Genomic DNA, 12,647 nt, shown 5'->3' with positions numbered 1-12,647 from the left:
CACTGCTGGAATATATATATGAAGTATCAATGATATAATACTGGCACACAAGATAGGAGTCAAGGCAGGAGAAATCCATAATTAGATTTTTCTCAGTACATCCATCTTCATTTATCCAAGAGGCCAAAGTCATTATTATTTACTCAAGAATCTCCTTGGAGAGTAGAACTGTAAAGATTTACTGCATATTATGAGAATCTTCAAGTATATTGAAGTTCCCTAGTTCAATTATTTGTCCCTTTTTACATTTGATTAAAATTGGAAGAAAGTTATACCAGTTCCTATATGTTTGGTTTCTGATGATATCTTCCCTCTCCTAAATTGTTCTTGTAATCGAAAAGGGGTAACTGTATTTCATTTCTTCTCTCACACTTTGTTTCTTTTTTCACCAGCTGATATAAGCTTACCTGTAAAGTTCTTCATGTTTGGTATGAGAAGATGATCAAATTTGCTAAGAAATTCATGACAGAAACTCTTACCTAGAGAAGCTGTAGTTTTCACAGCCGTCTGTTTTACTCAGTTTGAGGCTTGGGTGTAGCAAACCACGTCTCTTTAGCGATAGCGGTACCCCAGACTGGTTTGGATTCATGAATGAAGTTCTTACTTTATCTTGGCCTGTTAGAGCAAAACACTTTTTCATATTCAGTCTTATGAACTATAATGCAAAGGCATTTAATTTAAAATTTTAAATCTGATTGTCCTGTATAACGTGAAACTGCTGTTTAGCAAAGAGCCCTACTCAATAAAAATGGTACTACACACACACAAAAACCAAAAGCAAAACCCAAACCACCCTAGTTTCCTATAGGTTACTTAATCTCACTTAATCTTTTTTTTTTCTTGATAAAATGTAAGGAGCAAACAAAATATTCTGTGAATAAATGAAAGCTATAATAAAGCCCACTAGCTACATTTGGACATAGAAGACATTTTAATAAGTGATTTATTTTATTTTCTGTAAAATACAGGCATTAGCAGATGCTATAAATGTGCCTAAGAACGGAGAATTAAACCACTCAGATATCGGAATTAAAAGCGTCTAACCTGACGTTAAGTAAAAACTGAGAACGTGCAGTTCTTTCTCATATTCAAATATTAGCAATATTTTGTGTTATTTTTTATCTTGATCATATCCAAAGTCTCAGCCTGAGCTGAGGTCTCACTGTACAACACAATTCCTGTCCGGATCTAGGATACTACTCCCCATCCCACAAACCAGCAAACTGCAATGGGCCACTGCACTCATCAAGGTCATTAAGGCTGATTGCACAGCACCAGGTACTGGCATTAGTGAATCCAGCTGTAGAATCAGGGCCAAGTTTAAGGCAAGCCATAACTAATGAACGTCAAGAACAGTAAGCCAAAGCATGATAGATTTTTAAATGATGCAGTTAACCCCCAAGCCAACAATCAATTACAAAGAGGAAAATGCACACGGGACTCCCATGAGCATGGGTCCTGGGTCCTCTAAAACGAACGCGGACGAAAAGCAAAGCCCTGGCCCTGACAACACTGGTGGGACTAACTTTATGGAAACAAGGTCAGTGGAAGAGAGCACTTTTCACTATGGCATGTAAGTTTTCAGTAAATGCTTAGATGTTCTTACTTTAAAAACATGCCTCACATAAATGTTGAGACCGTGTTAGGTAAAAAAATAAACCCTCAATTTTTTTACATTATTTTGATAAATATGTGCTTTTGGGGTTGGGGAGCTGTTTGGGGAAGGGATTGTTTCATTTCGGTTTATTTTTGTAATTTTGTTCTGTTTCTTTTGACCTTTACAATACCCTGCTTTAAAAAAAAACAGCCTCTATCTACATTTTTTTACTTTTAAAACATCTATTAATATCCACACGTTTTCCATTATGTGAATGAAACCTTTTATCAAACTGTGCTCTCAGAAAATATTTTGGGACCTTCAGAAAACAACATAAGCATATTTCCAGTCTAAGGTGGAAAGCTCAGCAGCCAGCTTTTGCAAAGGCAATTTATGTGGCAATGGTATAATCACAAAAGCCTTACATTTTCTCTCCAATCAGAAAAAAATGTTTACTGCTCTCACACAAAGGTTTTATAGAAGAGATGCAACCTCATACCTAAGAATAAACCAGTTCACTATGACTCTGAAATGTAAGGGTTAATGTTTGTATTCTTCATAAACAAAATGCTGCTACAATTTAAAAACAGAAAATCTTGGTAGATCCTCGTATATAAACAAATCCTTGTACATATACATAAAGAACATGCAAGAATCTGAAGCGAGTCCTGTCATTTCCTGAGGAACCGACAAATCTTCAACAAAATAATTTTGGTGAAAAAACAAATTCTGTGGGCACATACGTGCTTGCCTTGATGCAGACTAAATTCGTAGTCAAAGCTTGGAGAGAGCTAAAGTCATTCATCTGAGAACAGACAGGACCTCAGCGGTTCATTTCCTATTCTGAATCTCAGAGAAAAAAAAAGTGTTTACACTCCCAGTCTCCCATTTCTCAGGAATCCCTCTAACTACCGGGCTACTATTACACTGGGCTCAGTTGTCCCTGCTGGAGCCGTTCGCTAGCCACTACGGAGCAAGAGAGGAACAAAAAAAACTGACTACATTAACAACTGCTTTAAATACACTAAGCCCCTATGTTTAAAAATATAAGCCAATTTCTGTGCCACTCACGCAAGGTAAATTCTTGCTCAGAGATGTCATTATCTATGCAGAGACCAAATCCTTCCCACTGCCCACTTTCCTTTCCCTTCCCTGACTACTTCCATCCCTCTGAATAGCCTAGAGCCCTCACTGGAGAAGGCAGAAGAGGGCTGCGGGGGGACAACAAGTACAGGGAAAATAACAGAAATCTTCAAGTTAAAGGGGTGCTCAGATGTAATCCCAGGACTGAGACCAGGGAAGAGAAAAACACTGAAAAATTAATTGGTTGAGAATTTCCTTATGAGCAGCAATGGCTCAAAATGAAACACTGAGTCCTGCTCTTACTGGCTTTACAGATGCCCAAAATTGGACCTGATAGTTTTACAATGTCTACTCTTTCCCTCCCCTTGCCCACTGTATTTGGTGGCCTTTCAGAGGCCAGAGGACATCCTCTAGCCAGGCGCTGTGACCTGACTTCTAGTACATATTTTTGCCAACTGCTGCAGGGGAGCAGAAGCAGGTCCCTGACCTTCTCTCAACAATATTATGAAAAAGATGCACATCTTAGTAATGTTTCTGTTTCCCAGTGAGTTCTTACTAGTTCTTACTAGCTCTGATTAGAATGGTGGTACTCAGAAATACCTTCACGCCAACAGTGAGCCCACAGTGGTTTGAACCAATTCCTGCCATGGTTATAGAAATATTCGTATTGTCTTTAGTGAACTTTGGGTCAGGCCTCTCTTTTGGAATAAACCTGTTAGAAGACCAGACCGATTCTCTAAGCAGCTGTAGCCCTTACAGCAAATCAGCAGTTTGAAATGTGGAGCTACGTGGAAATCTACCCAATCTCTCTCTTCCCTGGCTTCACAAGTGGGAGCTGTTGATACCTGCACAGCTCTTGTACAAGGCAGAGCAGAAGAGCATAGTAAGTTAATAATCCACAAACCATTCAGGAACGTCTAGGGCAGAGACACCGACACCAGGGAATCATATGTCTGCGTTGGGCATCTAGTAAATTGTTTCCTTGGAGGGCTGATGAGAAAAGCGCAGATGAGCCTCTGAAACAACCACTTGGCAGGTAAGGCTACTAACCTACTCTAATAAATAGCGCTACCTTCTCATCATCGCTATATCTTTTCCCCAAACGTACTCCCAGCAGTTTATCAACATTATATAATGCGGGGAGTTCAGAGCAAGGATAAAGAGTTGATCGCCAGCTTTTGGTGTGCTTGTTTATTTGACATACTTGATTTACAGGTCTCCTGTTCACACAATGCACTTTGAGCTGTTGTTTCTTTTATTTTTAATGTGAAAATAATTACTCTTCATCCTAAATAAACATCCAGGAACTCCTTTAGCTTTCGGGAGCGGGCTTGAAAGATTGCTTTCAATAACTACTCCAGTGTACGGTTTATTTCTCGGACAGTCAACGATTATCGTACTCTCTCTGTTTTCCTCTTGTTTACCGCCTTTTTACCCTGCCACAGCACGGTTTTGTTTCCTCCTGCCGGGTGGGGGGAAAAAAAAAAAAAAAGGAAGAAAAAAGGAAGACCAGGACGGGCAAGCGCTACCAGAGCTTTTCCCCTCGGGGCTGGAGGGGGAAGCGAGGAAGGGGGCCTGGGGACCTCCTGCCCTTCAGAGGAGCAGGTCGCCCTTCCCGGGGGGAGAGTGGGAGAGTTGCCGCGGGGACGCGCCGGCGGGGCAGCAGCGCGCCCGCGCCCCCCGGCCCTGCCTGCGCGCCCCCCGCGCCCCCGGGAGGGGGCTCCGGGGCCACCCTGCGGCGGAGGACGTGGGGGGGACCGTGGGGAGGACGGCGGCTCCGCGAGGCCGGGGGAGCGGAGGGACGGCGGGATGGATGGATGGATGAGGGGTGGAGGGATAATGGATGGAGGGGTTGAGGGATGGAAAGATGGAGGGGTGAAGGATGGAGGGACGGGAGGACGTGGGATGGAGGGATGAGCAAATGAGGGCTGAAGGGCCGAGGGACGGAGGGCTGCAGGAACGAGCGAGCGCCCGCGCTTCCCAGCTGCTCCCCCTCCGCTGCGCGCCCCCGCTCCGCTCCCCGCCCCCCTCCGCCGCCGCGCGTGCCCGCGCTCGGGGCTGACTCTCCCTCGCATCCTCCTCCGGCGGCGGCGGCGGCAGCGGCAGCGCCGGGGATGGGCAGCGAGAGCGCGCCCAAGGAGCAGCCCGGGCCCCGCCGTTCCCCCCTGCTCCCGCGCCCGCTGCTGCTCCTGCCCCGCCGCCCCCCGCGCCCCGGGGGCAGCGCCGCCGCGCTACCCGCAGCCCCCGCCTCGGACGGGTGAGTCACCGGGCCCTGTCGTGTCCCCCCCCCCCCATCCCAATAAGCACCTGCCGTGCATCCCCCCCTCCCCCGCCTCCTTTCTCCCCCTCCCCCCGCATCCCATCCCGGAGCGGCCCCGGGGATGAGCGCCGGGGGAAGGGGGGGGGGGGGGGGGTCGCGGGGGGAGGCACCGCGCTCACGCCTGCCCCCGTCCCCGGGAGAACCGGGAGTCCCGGCCCGGGCTTGCGCCCTCCCCGCAGGGGCGGGAGGTCCGCGGGGCAGCAGGGGTGTCCCCGGGGCTCCGCGGGGGCGGTGGGGGAAGGGGCTCCCGCCCCGCTGCCCCTCCCGGGCACCGCTGCCCATTCCCACGGGGGTCTCGCACACGCACAGACGCGTACACAGACACCCGGACAGCCCCGTTCCCCAACCGGGGCCAGGAGCCCCTTGACACCCCCCAACAACACCACCCCCCGCAGCCCCCTCCCACCCGGGGCGGCTCGGAGGAGTGGGCAGCGCGTTTAACTTTTTGCAAGGGACCATTCGAAGGTGAGAAAGCGGAGTTGGCTGCTTCCCCGGAGTCGCCCCCCGGGAGGCGGGGGGAGGGTCCCGGTTGCCGGTCCCCCCTCCCGGACCCGCCACCGGACTCGCCGGGTGCAGCCGAGCTCGGTCCTTCCCGCAGGTCCGCGGGGAACGGGGGGCGGTTTCGGGCAGAACTCAGCGCTCAAATGGACTTTCCTGACACCTTCCACCCCCCCGCTACTCCCCAATAATTAATTAAATAAAGCTCGGGGTGGGGGGGTGGTGGAGGAGAAGTCTGTGCTTGTTTTGCATTCGCTGCCCAGAGCCGGGAGTGCGAAAGATGGGATGCTGTGGCTGAAAAGCGTTTTCTGGTTTTTATGTGTCATGATGCACACGGTTGGTTGTAGGTAGTGTAGTAGCTATCCGTATCCCAATAGTTCCCTGTCGAAGGGTTGTTATGGCAGCAGTGCTTCCCCCCTTCTTTTATTTAGCATCTGTGGCTCAGAGTAATGTTGAAGACCTGGAAACTGCCTTTAAAAAAAAAAAGAGCAACCTCTTGCCTCTTTGCCAAATAGCCAACAAGTACGAATATAAGATTCACACTAAATCTTCACTCCCTTCTCCAGAAGCTGGTGCTGTGATAACACTTAAGAGTGAAAGAGGCTGGGGGGAAATGTCTCTTTTTTTTTTTTTTTTTTTTTTTTCTTTTTTCCACAATTCCTGCTTTTTGTTAAATTTTGTTGGAGTTTTTGCTTGGTTTGGCATTGTTTTTTTCATGTGTTTCACTTACACTTTTTTCCTAGCATTCTTTCTCCCTTTCAGTGGACTGCTTAGTCCTGCATTACACTGGGTAAAGGAATTCAAGCGATTCTACGTGCAAGTAACACACCAGATTTGTGGGAAGGGAAAGCTTGCAATTCTGTAAATTTAGCGTTTCTGTACAATTTACAGGATGATGAGTTTTCTTCTTGCAATACAGAGAGGAATCTGTGTGAGGCTCGTCAGAAAGGTTTCATCACATCTTAACTGCCATGGCTGGTGGCAGTCTGAAACAATAAGATGTAAAGGTTATTAAGGAAATAAGTTTCTCTGTCACCTGTAATGGTCAGCCTGTTCTCAGTCAATCCAAAAAGAGTTGTAAGGGAAATGGTCTGATTCTGATTTCAGTTTAGTCAATAGTGTCTTTTGGAAACAGTGGTTAAACCATGGAGCCCTTGATGAGGACGGATGTTAAAACCACATGAAATTGGTAGAGGGCTATATTATTTTGCAGTTTTTACTTTGCACTTGTAAAGGTACCATTTGTTGTTGCCGTCAACTGGAGTTTGCCTGAGTGAGTAGAGGTTGAGCAGTAAACGATAAGGACAGAAGGATTTTGTCCTGGAAGCCCCTGCATTTTTATTTCCGGCAGAATATTTGCAGACTGACATTGATCTCGCAGGATGAAATGTTACTGAATGGTGATATGTTGTTTCCAATTGTACATTTTGAAGTAAGTTTGGCTTATCAGTAGGAAAGCAACACTAGTGTGTAACTGTTCATTTAAGAACGAAAAAATGCTGTCCCAGAATGATCCCTGTGTTGAAACAGACTAGATTCATGTTAAATAGGTGAACTAAAATAATGTAGTGTAAGTGATCCATAACTAATTTTTTGTTGCTTATAGTGAGAACAGGCACTCTTGTCATCTTCGAATTGTAATAGAGATATGTTAGAAGAGAGATGAAGAACAGCGAAATATATATTTTTAATGACAAACTAAACTCTTGAATAAACCTCAGATATCTCTGAGGGAATACGAGTGCGCTTCTTGGTATAACTGTGGTCATGATTCTGATCCCAGCTAAATCAGTATGAGATGCTCCCCAGGCACTGCTGTGAGCAGAATCAAAGGCATCTCTGCTAACCGTTTTTGAGGAACCAGGATGTGAAAAGATCATTTGTATTTTTCCCCATTGCCATAGCTAGAAGGATTTATTTTGTGTCTCGTATGGAATATTCCACGCTTTACCCTTCGGAGCTGTACTCAAGCCTGTAGTTCTTACCTGCCCAGACAGCTCAGCTGAAATAATTCTTGTGAGCAAGAATAATGTATGTATAGCTATGGGCAGTTTTATTGGGCCCAACTAGTTAAATAATAGTCGTGTTTACTGGAAAAAGCGTTTGACTTTGAATGATGTTTTCATATCTGATACCACTAAAATTTCATTTTGGGTGGTGGGATTAGAATGTTTCTTAAAATGGCATTATTTGTTTTATGGTTCTGCTATGAAAGGACTAGCTCGATTTAATCAAGCTGGAGAGCAGATGTTTCCAACTTTAGTGTTTTTAAAAATATCCTGGTGATTTAAAAATAACCTTGAATTGTAATGAAGAAAAGACAAATTTGGTCAATCTGAAAAGGGTTACAGCTGAAGTTCTTTGATATAAATGAATTTGATTTTGATACAAAATTATTTGATACAAATGACTGCGCTTATTTAACATTAGATAGAGGTAAAACGGAACACAAGAAGCTGGCAGAACCCAGTCATCATAGGAAAATACACAGTATAAACCCTGAAAGACTATTCCAAAATTTACCTAAGAGGTTCCAACTTTAAGGGTCTGACTCCATCATGGGAATCAAATGGAAAAAGCCCCACTGACTTCAGTAAGCATCATTAGCTGGAGCTATTAAGAGCTAAGAGAAGGGATGGGTAAAGAAAATTTACTTAAACACCACAAGAATTCTGACATTTAGCTACTAAAACCAGATTGGAAACGTAGGGGTTTTCTTCATTTAGGAGGAAGTCCTGGCTCCACCAAAACGGAATTGGAGTCTTGCCATCGATTTCACTGGGGCCAAAAGGTCATCCAGAGAATTACGTTTCCAGTGACTTTTGAAATACGTTGCGTGTTATTTTTAATCTGGTTTTAATTTGCGTGATATTCTATTAAAATGAGGTTACCTTTGCCAAGCGTGAGTTATTAGTTAGTTATTAGCAATCATTTTCCCTTTCCTTTTACATTTTTTTAAATGTCAGTTTTTCAGAAATGGCAAGAAATACAAAATAGTCTTCCTGTAAGAGCGTACTCATAAGCTGAATAATTCAAAGCCCATCCTGTCACTGTGCAATCAAATTTTTAATATGATGCTGTCAAAGTCATAAAAAAAGAAAATCAAATGTGACATCATAGAAGACAATGTATATAGCTGACATGACATCCGAATGTTTTAATTTCTCCACTTTATATTTAGTGGTTAATGAGGACAGACTGTTATTTCTTTCCTGTGAGGGAGCTCCTAATAAAACATATTAAATGTTCAGAAAAAATGATGTGTATATTTTCTTGAAAAGAGAGGTACCTTTTGTGAAGAATGGTCCCCAACGTAAAGGAAACGAAATCATAAAGAAGACAATTTAAAGCCTTCACTGCAAAACAGAGAACTGAGATAATTTGTAGCTAATGATGAAAACTATTGCTAGATACATTTTCTAGAATACGATATGGTGGGTATGATCTTGACGAAAGACAATTTATTAACTGTTCCTAACTGGGTATGTACCTCTGTGTAAAAAAAAAAAAAAAAAAAAAAAAAAAAAAAAAGACTAATGCACTCTCGCCCTCAAAGAACATAGTCATTTCTGTGGTGTCTTTCTGCTGTTCTTCCTCTTAAATTAAATATCTTTAATGCTAATGAAAAGTACCAGATTGGCAGAAATAGAAAATTAAACTCTGTTTACACCCAGCGTCTGCAGAGCATAGAAAGCAGCAGTGCAATGCGGTGACCCCACACTGAGCTGCCATTTCAGCCCAGGTTGGCCGGGTACTCGACATGGAGAAAATGTTTGCCCACCGAGATCTTCCAGGTGGCTAAGGACATCTTTGCTCCAAGTGGTCAACGTACTGAGGAAATTTGCCTGGAATGGGATTTTATTTGTTAGCCTTGGCCTCTGCCAACCTCAAAGAAACCAGTCACGGTTGTGGCTCTGTGGGGACCTGGCCAGATCCTGCGAGGAGCTCGGTATTCTCAGTGCCGGCGCTTTCAAAAGTGCCGAGTGTGTTTCCAAGATCCTCTAAGAAATGGGGTGAAATAACCAGTTCATTTCACACAAGCCACAAACCAGCTTTCAAATCGTAATGATTTTCCATCACTACTGCATGTTGGCTGGATTTGAATCGGTGAACTAGAGGTGAAAGGCTCCAAAAATGTGATTACGAGTCCCCCAAGACATTTAGTCCTTCAAGGATGTCGTACTGGAAATGCGTGTTTGTATTTCACAAACTGGAGCAGAGAGAAATAAATTAAAAACACACAAATATTTTTCTTTTGTTTCGAAAAAAGCTTTCACACTTTTTTTTTTTTTTTTTTAACTTTGTAGAGAGACTGTTAATTCCATGTTGTCAGATATTTGGTTCTGGAACACATGTATAATCCATGAGCAAACCGCCTTGTACTTGTTCATATTTCATTACTGTATAATGCTCCATTTTTGATGTGACATTAGACAGTGATTTAACCATGTACTCCCATACCTGGCTAAACTAAACCACCCCAATACTAATGTTTGGGGTGTTGCTTTTTCCCCCTAATGTCTGCCACTCAGCAGCAGAAAATGTCAGAAAAAAAATAACAAAAATCTATTATTTATAATGGATTTTTATGTATAATAGCTTGTTTTGTGTAAATTAAGCCTACTACTCTTTTTGGAGAAAAAAAAAAAAAAACTATTTTAAACTATTGCAGTTGTTTTATACTACAGCCTTAATCTACTACATAGCGAAAGCTACCGAACTAAGGGAAGCCACCAACTGAACACTGAAAATGAATATTTAAGTGGTAATCCAGCTGTTCTCTTGTCTTTTCTGCAGATGTCTTCTTCCTTTTAGTTTATCCAGGACCGCAACTACAGCAGTTTCAAACTGAGGAAGTGTGTTAGAACTGAAACTGCAGGAAAGTCTGTTTTCCCATTTCGGTGTCAGAATGGAAGGGAGAAACAGAGATCTATAAGGTCTAAACTTTGAAGGACACAATGACATAAAACAGATACTTCCTTCAAAGTTATTTTTTCATTTAGGAAATGAGTGTGAGTTTTTTAAGTTTGGAAAGTATTCTTAAAATTTTATATTTATCTAGAACCTTTATTATTGTTTCATTTACCTAATAAACCAGTCCTAGAAAATATTTTCTGCACTTTAATTGTATATCAGCTTCCATCCTAAAACATCTAGCTAAGATCAAAATATAAATCATAATTTTTCATATTAAAATGCACAACTTAAAAATATGAACAAGTAACAGATGCAGACTTCTTTGTGATTAACAAAAAGTGGTATCAAATTTTGTATAATGCTTATATTTGACTGTTCATTAGTATGCTTTAATGATTAAAAGTTAGTGATGCTCAAATATTTTCTAAGAAAATAATGAAAAAGCATAAATATAGTCCACGATTAAATAGGATCATTTAATATATGATGACTTACTGATTTGAACTACGAGTCCAATTGCTGATTTAAACTACTTTGATTGAAAACTGCCCGTACTTACGATAAATTAATCACTAAGCATCTTGTTTACATTTTTGTCTTCACATTTCCTCACAGTTGCTCCTGAGGCTTTTTTTCACCTATATTTTCAACCCAGATGGAGACACTGGGTGGGACTTCAAAATATTTTTAAACAGCTTCTAAATAATTAAGCAGCATTAATTCCCCATATATTCAAAGACGTTCTTCAGATGAGTCACCACATCTTAGGAAGTCAGGTACCAACAGCAGTACCCGGAGCAGATTGCTAATCAAGGACAGATGGATGCAGGTGGCAAGTAGACCATGCCAGACACCACGGGGTGAAGCAGGCTCATAAAGCAACGAAACTGGTTTTCTCTACTTATCAGGGTGACATTTCGGAGATTTTTGAGATTACAAATGTCTCCTTTTGAAACGAAAGACAAATTTGGAAGTCCTCCAAAAACCCAAAGTTTCTTCCCCAAATTGTTTTGGATAGACTGAAATGTAAAATGTTGTAATACACGTCCCAACATGTCAGAAACAATTTGAATATTTATTTTTTTGAGGTTTTTCTTTCAAACCAAAACTTCTGCAAAATTAGTTCAATTTTGTGGGCCATTGTGATTTCAGTGGAACTGCATATTCCGAAAGAATAGGATTTCAGTTAAGTTTCTTCAGGGACTTAAACTACAGAAGAAGAAAGACCTTCCTTAAAATTGAGGTTAAGCTGAACGAAGTCACCAATCCTGAAATCATTTATGTAGATGCAGAGCTTTAGGAATGTGTGTATTCCAGTAGATTGGCTGATTGTGTACATTAAGTTAGTCATGTGACAAGTAGTTAAAGACAATAGTAGTTAAAGTAGTTAAAGACAATAAGTAGTAAAAGACACTGCAGTTAAAGACAATAAGAAAAGGTTCTTTGAATATATCAATAGAAAAAGGAAGACTAGGGAAAATGTAGGCCCACTGGTGAATGAGACAGGTGCCCTAGTGGTGGAGGACGCAGAGAAGGCAGAGTTACTGAATGCCTTCTTTTCTTCGGTCTTCACTGCTAAAGCTGTCCCTCATGAATCCCACCCTCTGAAGGCAAAGGGGGAGGTCTGGAGAGTGGAAGATTTTCCCTCAGTTGAGGAGGACCGGGTCAGAGACCACTTGGCCAAGCTGGACATTCACAAGTCCATGGGCCCTGATGGCATGCATCCGCGAGTGCTGAGAGAGCTGGCGGATGTTATTGCTAGACCACTCTCCATCGTCTTTGAACAGTCATGGAGAACAGGAGAGGTGCCTGAGGACTGGAGGAAGGCCGACATCACTCCAATCTTCAAAAAAGGCAAGAAGGAGGACCCAGGGAACTACAGACCGGTTAGTCTAACCTCTGTCCCTGGGAAGGTATTGGAGCGACTCATTCTGGATGTCATCTCCAAACACGTTGAGGAACAGGAAGTTATTGGAAGTGGTCAACATGGATTTACCAAGGGTAAATCGTGCTTGACCAATCTGATAGCTTTCTATGATGTTATAACTGGTTGGCTGGATGAGGGGAAAGTCGTGGATGTCATCTACCTTGACTTTAGCAAGGCTTTTGACACTGTCTCCCATGACATCCTCATTAGGAAGCTGAGGAAGTATAGGCTAGATGAGGTGTCAGTGAGGTAGATTGAGAGTTGGCTGCGGGACAGAACTCAGAGGGTTGTGATCAGCGGCACAG

At 42.9% G+C, this 12,647-nt stretch overlaps 1 protein-coding gene across 1 annotated transcript in view; it reads left to right on the top strand.

Annotated features, from left to right (window-relative positions):
- Positions 1-4,794: 4,794 nt before the first annotated feature.
- FUT9 (fucosyltransferase 9) overlaps positions 4,795-12,647 on the top strand; it is a gene marked incomplete at its 3' end in the record, with an annotated part of 110,053 nt that continues 102,200 nt past the window's right edge. Inside the window, exon 1 of the mRNA XM_082480575.1 lies at positions 4,795-4,937. The remainder of the gene's footprint in view (positions 4,938-12,647) is intronic.

This window comes from Vanellus vanellus, assembly GCF_965231255.1.
Source record: "Vanellus vanellus genome assembly, chromosome: 3".
Lineage (NCBI taxonomy): Eukaryota > Metazoa > Chordata > Aves > Charadriiformes > Charadriidae > Vanellus > Vanellus vanellus.
Note: the sequence above shows the minus strand (reverse complement) of the source record. Positions and strands in the feature narration are given on the sequence as shown.